Source organism: Lycorma delicatula, chromosome 2 (assembly GCF_047948215.1).
Source record: "Lycorma delicatula isolate Av1 chromosome 2, ASM4794821v1, whole genome shotgun sequence".
Taxonomy (NCBI): Eukaryota; Metazoa; Arthropoda; class Insecta; order Hemiptera; family Fulgoridae; genus Lycorma; species Lycorma delicatula.
In genome coordinates, this window is record NC_134456.1 from 28,815,420 (window position 1) to 28,826,822 (window position 11,403).

Below are 11,403 nucleotides of genomic sequence, written 5' to 3' on the forward strand. Positions count from 1 at the left end.
AGGACTTGAACGCTGCAACTCTTGACTTCCAAATCAGCTGATTTGGGAAGACGCGTTCACCACTAGACCAACCCGGTGGATTTTGTTTCCGCTTCCAATCTGGCGTATGTATACTACAACGTCGTGAAAAATTTTCTCGTAAATACTTTTTTCTCTCTTTCTATCCCTTTCACTTCCGCCATACGAGCGATCACGAATACAGTAAAGAATTTGTTTGTGTTTACCACCTCTTTTTTATACATGCAAAAGGTGGTTGATATTTCGAAGTATAATCTAGTAAATTATATTTCAATTCAATAAAAGCAGCTCCTTAATACTTTCCTCGGTCCTATTATGTCTTGTTTGATTTTGCAAACGAAGAATCAAGTGACCTATACCCTTTGCCTGTATTCTCCTATGTATGATACGAATCAATCGATTCTATTTTATTTTTCTGCTTCACTGCCGTTTACAAGTTTCGATCCGTGGACTGTATGTTCCAGGCTCATTGTATTAATTTAAAACTTTTATGTTAATTAGTAATCAATGTTGCATCTGAGTACTTTCAAAAAGAGAAAAATATTTCCTTCAATTTAAAAATGTTATGTTTAATTTAGTTAATAGTTTTCATAAAATGTTTTCCGACCTTTTCTAACATAAATAAAATTTATATACGTATGTAAAAAACACTTACATTATTATTAATTAGCATCACAAATAAAACAAAATTTGAATCTATTTAAATACTAAAACCATTTTAAACAGTATTAACTTTTATAAAAGGCCATATTTAGTTAATTAAATTCGGTTAGATATTGAAAAACTTTATTAATAATTAGATGATAAAATTGATTTTAAATATAGAATTTATATTTACTTTTTGAAATCATATTTTACTTTTTTGTTTTCAAATTAACAGCTTCTGCTTTTTAAAAGTACTGAAAGGACAACGTTATGAAAAAGTTCATTAGTACAGTAGAACGTTACACAGTTTTGAATCAAAAAGGAAATTTTATTGGTTATTCAAAGAGAAAAAAAACTTGTCGACCGCATCTTTTTTATAAAAATACGAGTAGAAACAATAACTTTATGAATTTTCTGTATCTCTGTTTTCTCCCTATTCGCTTTGTCTTTTAATAGCATTTAATTTAGAGTAGAAAACTTAATATTTAAAAAAAGTTTAACGCATTACATTAAGGAGAATAATGAAATTTTGATAAAGTGTGTATATTCTGAAAAAAACTCTTTCATTTATATTTATATCATTAAAAAAAAAAAACAATAATAATAAATAAATATATAAAAAACTGTCCTGTATTATTTCTTTTTAATTTGAATGTAATTGATTGTTTTATTACATTTATGTGGTCTAACAGAAATGAAATTACAATAATAATGCTAGGTAATTCTGTAGAAAAATTTGAAACCCGTAAAATTCTGTCTCTCATTTTTAAATTATTTTTAAATTACGTTTTACATTTTTAATGGATTTAGTTATTTAAATATTCCCTACTGTCTAGAATTTGTTAAGTTAAGAAAATAAACTGCAAAGTCTTCGAACTACAATCCGAATGATATTTATAATTCAATTAAGGAAAACGGATGTTCATGAGAAAAAAAAATAATAATGATAGATGTTTGCAAACATTTACCACTCTTGCGTTATTTTAGCACGCCACAATCCGGCCACTGGTACATCAGCGGGGAAATTGTAGCAATCTCTCGACCTTAATTTGTTCAAATTTAATATTCCCTATTATCTGTAAAATGAAATTATTTTATTAGAGAATTTCTTAACGTTTAGATGAGTTTCAATATTTACAGTTGCAGACCGCATACGTATACCAACTCTAATTATATTTACTTAATGAGTACATAAAACGTAATATTAGTTGAATTAAAATTTTTATTATTCTAAATCAGTTTCGAACAAGTAGGGATGCTAAAGAATCATAAATAAAATGTAAGCTACATGCATTGGTGCATATACAATGTAAATATACGATATACCGAAAATGACATATTAATCATTAGAAATAGGTTTCATTGTAGGTAGACTGAAAATTTCTGTTAGAAAAATTGCTGTGCAATTCTTTTAACACCATAATATATTTTTCTCGTGAAAACAATATTTATGGACCTACCAGAAAATACAGTTTATGTCATGAGTCATAAGGTAATCAACGCTAAAGAAAAATAGTGTAACAAATATAACAACACACTCAAATAAATTAATTACATAATAGTGTGATTAAAAAGGAAAATACTAAACAAGTATTTCTCTCAATTTCGAAATTTAATCCTTACGTTGCTGTAATTTGCATTACATATATTATTAAAAAAGAAGATACTTAAACGCTGGGCTTTATCTTAGGGAAGTATTTAAAAGATTATGGTAATCGAAAGAAAACATATTTTTTAGAAATCCGGTTTCCAAGAGAGTTACAATCTACTTATTAGATATAGGTGTATTAATTATTACAAGTTTTTCGATTTGCATCCCGCTTATGTACGTCCCACAAGTTAAGTTGTATAATTAATACATAATTATACTTTTAGTATTTATTAGCGTGCGCGCGTACAAGTGTGTGTAATTTATGTTTGGTATTTCAGAGCTAAATTATTCATAATTAATTCGTAATGATAATTCATTAATGAGTGGAAATTTTCTATTCATTTGTTTTTCTCTAAACCGTATAAGTTATTTTTTGTTCGTTCATAAATAAAGAAAAACTTAAATAATTATTCCCATATACATATTAATAAAAAAATTCCTTTACATGTTTTAAGTCCACTTACTTGAAAAACTTTAATCTGCTGTGATATTTAAATTTGAAGGAATCTCTAAAGTATCAATTTATTTAGTATTATTGGGATAACATTATCGACGATTTTCCGATTGTTAATTGTTCCAATACTAATATCTTACGAAACTGTTCAATTCACGATAAAAACGAACAAAATAAATTAATAAACGACATTGTCGTTTCCTTCAGGGATTAATGTCGCAATAGAACGAAAAAAGCTCTAGTAAGCTAAAAATATAGTTACCTCTAGTAATCTAAAAATATTTAAATAACTTTGATAAAATATTCAACAGCATTTATAAAATGTTACTGAATGATTACCTTAAAAAACAAGAACTAATCTATACAAACAGACGAAGAGAAGAGGTTGGAATTTTAATATTACTTTGTTATATCTTTACATACAATTTGAGTTGTATTAAAAATATAGTTTTATACTTTGAAATACAAGTATTCCACTTGAGCTTGGTAAGTATTAGACTGAAATACATAAAACACCTGTAACATGAGAATTATGTTATTGACTTATTTTATTTATCTAATATATATTTTTATTTTTTTATTAAATTAAAGTTTAATTATTTTTACTTCCTTGGAATGAGTACAAGGTAGTATTGTAATCGCGAAAAATTTCAGTTTTCAAATTTCAACGGAAATATCCATTTTGACCACCCCTGAATCCATTTTGACTAGTTTCAGCATGAGGTCTGTACGTACGTACGTATATACGTATTTATCTCGCATAACACAAAAAAGGCTAGCCATAGATTGTTTAAATTTTGGATTTTGGACTGTTGTAACATCTAGTTGTACATCACCCATTTTTATTGCAATCGACTGCACCAAAAGTGTCAAAAAATCCTAAAATCCAAACGAATTCGATCTTGGAGTTTTTCTTAATTGCAGTAGTAAGCCCTAATTGACAGCTTTTCAACGATATATACTAAGTGGCATTTACTTTCATTGGTTTCAGTGTTATAGCCAAATAAAATTTTAATTAAATGAAATATTTGAATCTTACAAGAGGAAGGCAAATCGGTTCAAATCCGACTTCATTTCCTTTTTTTTTAACTTTTTTATTTTTTAATTTAATTATATTGATTTTTTCATAATTATTACTCTCTGATTAAGGAAGTCATGTGGTGTCCACATCAGATTTTTTATAGATATGTTGGGCAACAAAAATCATTATTTTTTAAACACTAACAAATCTTTATCTTAATTATCTTTATAACACACGTTCACAGTTCTTTAAATTTTTCTTTTTTTTAAATTATAACTAATTTAAAAAGCTAATTTTTTTTCAGAAAAGGGATTTGTTTCAGTATTAGTAACTTCTATAAGTAATTACTGTATATAACCAAATTTTTACAAAGTCTTTTTAAAAAGTTTTACTTAAATTTAGAAATCGAGATTATTGAATTTTAGTTTCAAAATTATATAAATAATTATTTTAATGCTTATGTAAATTTAAACGAGTTCATCTGAAATACACACACCCGTTTAGTAACGCTAAAGAATAATTTTTGAGAACCACTCAATATATATAATATAAAGGGTAGATTTTGAGCTTAGCGTATATGTTACTCTTGACGTTTTTGAGAACGTTCTGACGAATATTCACGTTGTCTATGATCATAAATTCTAATAACCCTAGAAATTCTTCTTCTTACTTTGTAACCTCGCCAACTTATTGGTTTTGAAAATATTAATACCAAATTGAAGTAGAATATATGTCAACTATGTGTATGGCTTAACCAGATAGAACTTCTTAGGTCAGGATATAAAAATCTACAGAATACTTTGCTCAGGTGAGAATGAGTTCTCACTGGTCGCCAATAGATCGAGGGGCGTCGCTAGCACCCTTTCTGGCAATTATGTCAACTTGATAGAGAGGAGCCAACACTATCTCTATAATCCTTAAAATATGGTTATTCGATTCCTGTATTTTAAAATTCATTTTAATAAATAAATAAAATATATGAATTATGTTTAAGAATCCTGAATAAAAATTTAATCTTATGCGCAAAATAGTTTTGCGATTAGCTTTCTTTTTTTGTTACTGGAACATACTTGTTTTTTTTTTTTTTACGAAGTACCACAGTAACTACTCTAAAAATATTCAGACATCAGAAATGGTACGACCAAGATCAGCTGATCCTGATGGATCAAGAACATTCAGGAACGACTCGATCAATTTTCATAAAAGTTTCACATGCATTTATAAATTTCAAAGAAACTGAGGTAGTAGTTAGGAAATTTTTGAGCCTCAAAATTTTATACATAGACACACATATATATTTATATAAAACACATCCCGTCAAGTAATTATCATGATTTAATATTTATACTAAACAATGTTCACGCATATAACCACACCTTTTTCAAAACAGAAATTTGTCTCCGAATTTATTTTCAAAATGACTGATTATTCTTCTTTTTACAAAAAAAAGATTATTTAGGAACAAGTATGACTTTAATCTACATGGAACTCTACGGACAATTCCATCTTCAACTCTATGCAAAAAATTAAATCAACACATATTCTGTCAAACTTAACCTGCCATTTGATCATTTTCTTACTAGATAAAGTTTCTTTTACATTTCAGTATGACATTTCTTCAATATAAAACTTTATGCCAAAACATATTTATGTTCAGATAATGTTTTTTGCAAACCATTTATATGCAGATGTGATGAACAAAATCTATCACAACTAATAAATAGTATTCTTAATGTTTCGTATCTTATTAAATTCATTCGGTAGATTTCGTTATAGGATAAAAAGAGCATGTCTTGTTTTAAAATGAGATCCCTATAGAAAATATGTAATCAACAAACTAACTCACACCGTTACTCGTTTTATTTTCAATTGAAAACACACGGGACTTTGACCTTACCTGACCGGTCCGCCGAAAGAGATTTCAGAGTAAGTTATACCCTTATTTTGAAATAATTGGTCGGCTTAGACATGTAAAGTTTTAGTATTATAGTATCTCATTAGAATCCTTGTATATATATATATATATATATATATATATATATATATATATATAAATTTTATATTTTCATTTAGCAATGTCAGTTATAAATGGGGAAAAAGATTAGATTCAAATCATTCTAACATATGGCATCTACTCAGTTGACACCGATTTTCTCACTTCTGCTAATTTCAGGTTACTTAAAAGTTCGTGTATTTGTCCAACTAGCTTGGACCAATATTTGTCCTATATTTAACTTCAGGTCACTACAGCTCAATTTAAAATGCCCAGGATGGTGAGCTACTTAAATTACCTCAATATAAAAAAAAAAACGTGATTGTATTTCTAATATACAGCCTTAATTTTCTTCAAGTTAATAAAGGTACTGAAGCGGTATTAGCGGGAGAACTCATGTAATCCTATTATGGATGAAATTATTAAGGTTTATTATATAGTATTTTTACGTGTTTAAGCTTTCATTCGATCATTTTCCTTCTACATAATTTCAATTTTATTTCACCATCTTATGAAATAGAATATTTTTAGTAATTTAGTAAAATTGTTTAGCATAGTTGGATAAAGTTATATTTTTTAGATGCTTCAATCTCTTTCGGCGGACCGGTCACGTATGGTCAAAGACCCGGGTGTTTCGATTGAAACTAAATCGAGTAAGGATGTTAATTTCTTTGTCGATTCCATTTTTTCTATGATAATCCCATTTTAATACGAGCATATGGTTTTTATCCTACAAAGAATTCTATAGGATGAATGTGCAAGATACGAAACGCTATTTAAAAATAAGTTTAATTTTATTCATCACATCTCTTTCGTTGAGATCTAGTTTATAAATGGTTTATTTAAAAGATTATCTCAAAATGTATATGCTTAGGCATAGATTTGTATGTAGAAAAAATGTATAATATTGAAATAAAAAAGATACTTCATGTAATACGAAAATTATGAAATGGAAGTTCACGCTTGACAGAATGTGTTTTGATTTCAGTTTTTGCATAGAAGTGAAGATGGAATTGTCCATACAGTTTCATGTAAAATTAACAAAAATGTCATATTGAAACGAAAAAGAAATTTTATGTAGCAGGCAGATTATCGATTGAAAGTTTAACCTACAAAAGTTTGGACCATAAATTAAACGGTGATATTAAATTTAGTAAAACACGGTAACTTTCTGAAGAATTCGAAATCGATGTCGAAATTCAACATTCCTCTAACTATCAAAACTGTTAAATATACAAAAAGTCGTCATTCCCTTTATTTTTATTGTCAAACAGATTTCTTTTTACGTGCATTACGATAATAATACACATTGATCTTTTATAGACAGAGACATTAAATTTACTAAAGCATATAATAACTGTCTGAAGAAGTCAATATTGATATAGAGAATGTCTATATAAACAACATAAAGTTTAGTAAAAAATAATCTAGGTTGTTTACTTGTATATTTTATTTTAAGTTTATTATTTATATAGTAATGAACTGTAGTAATGAACTTAGTGAGGTTTGAACTGTGATAAACATTCCGGGTTTCATAAGAAAGCTACAGTTAACATTTAGTAATGATTGGTTTTGAATCTGGAGGTCCCGGGTTCAAATCCCGGTCAGGCATAGCATTTTCACACACGCTGCAAATCATTCATCTCATCCTCTGAAGCATGCCTAACGGTACACCCGGAGGTTAAACAAAAAAAAAATGATTGGTTTTGTAGCTTTCGCGTTACCGGGAGCAAACAAAAAATGCATTGTTTCTTTATAAAGAAGTAGGATTTAAAACTAATATCATTTAAAAGTAAAATTAAACGGATTACGATAGTTTATTTGTTTTTATTACAATAATTATTATTTTAAAAATTTATTTATAAATATTGACATTATTTTCTAAATATGTCCATATTATTTCAAAACAGTATTTTTCAAAAATATTGTAAATATTTATTTTTCTTTTGACAGAATATCTAAAGTATGGATATGGATGTAGAAAGACAAAAATCCTTGTTGATCATTTTCCTGACATGTCTGACACTTATGTACCCTATTCAATATACGATTTCAATATATACAACAATAGTAGCAGATGATTTCATTCTTATCAAGTTAGGACATACGATTTCGCAGAATTTGACAGGTCTACAATAGTCATACAGTATACAATACGTATAACATTTCTGTTGTCTGGCATTATATGTTAATAATATATAACTCTACTTTAAATTATTATTACTCAGCAACAAGTCAGTAAAATAAATGTAACTAACAATTTTTTTTCTTAAATATCATTGTAATTTAATAATTTTTTTCTTTTAGAAACCTTTTTATTTTTTAAACGGAGTAGACTATATTATTAATAATTTTTTTTTTTTTAATAACTTTTTTGAGATGCATTACGCAGGTTTTTAAAACATGAAATACACTGATTTAGTTGAAATCAGCATTTATTGTTGTTTACAACTACCTTGGCAGATACAATAAAATAATTTGTTGCCTGTTTTAGTATAAGCTTGACTAAATAAAATGAGATATTATATATAATTAATAGGTAGTTTATGTCCTCGATTTAATTTGCTAGCCAAAATTATTTCAGTTAATCTGAACCGATTTAAATAAAATTCAAATAAAAATCAGATAAATCTTTTATAAAAATCAAAATATTTTATGTGAACTTTTTTTATTTCATTTTTTTAAACAGAATAAATCTAAATGTTTAAATTGCATAGTTTTTAATCTATAAATCAGACAATAATGAAACAGATAATTTCTTGGAAGAACACAATTATACCACGTTTAGAAATTTTCTTTCTCCTTATAGCGTCATTTAACCACCATTTCAAAAAAACCCAAGTTTTTTTTTAGAAAGCATCTCATAATTATTTTTTACAGAAATTTTATTTTTTAGATAAAATAATTACTATTCTAGTCTACACAAAAATGTTTGACTTATTTGGGGTTTTATTTATCGAATATTTTGCGACCACCAAGAATTATTTTCAGTATTTTAATAGTTATATGACTGGTCGTGGAAATATCTTTGTATATATTTAGCACTGTGATAATCTAAGACCACATTATTATCTCGTATATAATATTCTGAAGGATATAATTCAAAAGGAATATATTTTCCAAAAAACTATATAATTTTCTTTTTAAATACGTCGTATATAATTTTATACGAACTTTTAATATGAGTGTTTACCTCTTTCTTTACGTTCGATCGATTATGAGCAAACCTTATTGTTAAAAAATATGAGATTAAATAATACTTTTAATTTCTCTCCTCGGATAGACTATGTATCTGAAATTAATATGGTGTGATAAAATTCGAAATTAAAAAACGTTAGTATGAATAGGAGAGAAAAACATTTTTAACATATCCTATAAAGAAAAACGAACTTATTTGGTAGTCCATGTATCAAGATATGCAGGATTAGTAAATTTGAGGTAGAAGATCATGTAAAAAAAAAATATTGTTTAAGAAGACAATGATTGGAATATGTAAAACAGATCATTGAGGATGAAGTATCGATGTTTGTTATAAGAATGTTAGCGCAGAACGGAAAGTAATGAAGAGTAGCCTTAAACCAGTCAAATGACTGAATTCGAAAAAATTCCACATTGAAGTCGATCTTTTTTGTATCAGTGAACATATCTACTAAAAAAAATAAATCTATATTCAAATACTTTCGTGATTATTTCAAGTAATTTTTTAATCATTGAAACAGGTATTTGCGTTTTGTGTTTCCCTTTTTATTTGTTTCTATAAACACTTTAATGGATGGCTCAATCAGAATTAAATTATTTATTCTCTTTTAAAAATGTATAGTTATTCCATTGTTCATAATAAAAATATATTTCAAACATATTTTTTTATTGTATTTACAGATAAATCCAGTCTACAGTATCAAGGCATCAGCATTTAAATGATTCCGTACTTTAACAATTTTTTTTTTTTCTAATTATATCAAATCTTTTTGTGACACTCATTTACGAATTTTTTTTTAAAACTTATTCTTGGCTAATCATTATCAAACAATGAGTTTTTCAATTACGAAAAAATACCATCTGTCGTCCACAATTTTTAAATTTTGAAATCTACATACACCAATTATCACTAGAGTAATTAAAACAAATAAATATATTTTTTATTAAATATTTGTTAAGAAAACGAAAGAAATCCCGTTCTTAATGAGTAAAATCTAAAAATAAGTAAAATAGATTGCCACCTTCACGTCGTAGCAGATTTTTTTTTTTTTTTGCTATAGAACAACAATTTACAATCTGTTTCTCCTGACGAAATCAGAAGTAAATAATATGTATGTAGTAAAATATCACAAGAGAGAGGACCAACCAACGATGACCCCCCCACCCTACGATAACAAGTAGTAAATGATTATTACAACAGTAAACGAAATACACTCATTATGTCATAAGTACTATCATCACTGGGTTCTATAACTTGTCCAATTTATGGACTGCATGAGTCCAACGCATGCAGCTCGCACGCGATTTTTGTTTATAAAATAAGATTATCCTCTTGCGTACATGACCATAGGTAGGTAAAAGAAGGAATGAAAAATTAAACAAACATATAAATCGAATATAGGTAAATGTAAATCAAGAATACAATAAACAGTAATAGCATTAAAATAACAAGAGTAAATAGGTAGCAACAATGGAAATAAAAAAATATTAACAGAAACAAATAGATACTCAAGGTACAAAAAGCACCGAAAAAAACATGAAAATTGAGTATCTTCAACGACCATCACTAAGGTTTAGCACATGAACCCTTTTCAATAGTCTAATGTCATCACCGTTCTCTAGCAAGCTCAAAGCAAGAGTATTTACATGTTTATTTAGCGTAACCATGCGACGTAGCAGATTAAAAGCTATTTTTTTATAACTAAATTTTGTATAATTATGCTGATATAGAAATATGCAATATTTCATGAAATTAATGCAGTTTTTTAGGCTAATATATTTATTTTATTATTATTATTTTATGTAATTTTTTCATTACAATTTTTTTTTTATGAACTTTTTTTTCTTTAAGTAGTTAAACTAATTTTTCAAAGTCCGGTAACTTTTCTATTTTTATTGTTTCTTTTTTTATTTTTATTACTATTTAGAACTTCTCATTTATCAGTACGAAAATTATTACATTGCAAGAGTGATATGGTAGTTAGTGTAGTTGACGAACCGTATAAAGATTCATGAACCTGTTTTTCTGTCTAGTACTTCAATTTATATGATACTGTTAACAGACTTCATTCGTGGATCACTCGATAGCCGTGATCGTCTAGTGGTTAGGACCTTGCGTTGTGGCCGCAATAACCCAGGTTCGAATCCTGGTCACGGCATGAGGGTTTTTTTAAATGGTGACTTTTTTAATTCATGACAGATTTTTTTTACCAATGTCAAGTAATGACATTACTTTTTTGCTGATATATTTATTTCCCTTAATTAATATTATGATTAATTTTTAAAAAAAAATTAAAATTATCAGCATTCTAATGATATCAATGTGCATAATTATATCGCTATACAAATATTACAACAAAAAACATTAATACGCAATTGTGAGTTTATATAATATTGGTATTTCAATTCAATAATTAGAAAGA

The 11,403-nt window shown here is 27.0% G+C and overlaps 1 non-coding gene across 1 annotated transcript; it reads left to right on the forward strand.

The window, feature by feature from the left end:
- Window positions 1-11,067: 11,067 nt before the first annotated feature.
- On the forward strand, window positions 11,068-11,139 carry TRNAH-GUG (transfer RNA histidin (anticodon GUG)). The gene has a single exon. It is a non-coding gene; the product is annotated as a tRNA-His (tRNA).
- Window positions 11,140-11,403: the final 264 nt, after the last annotated feature.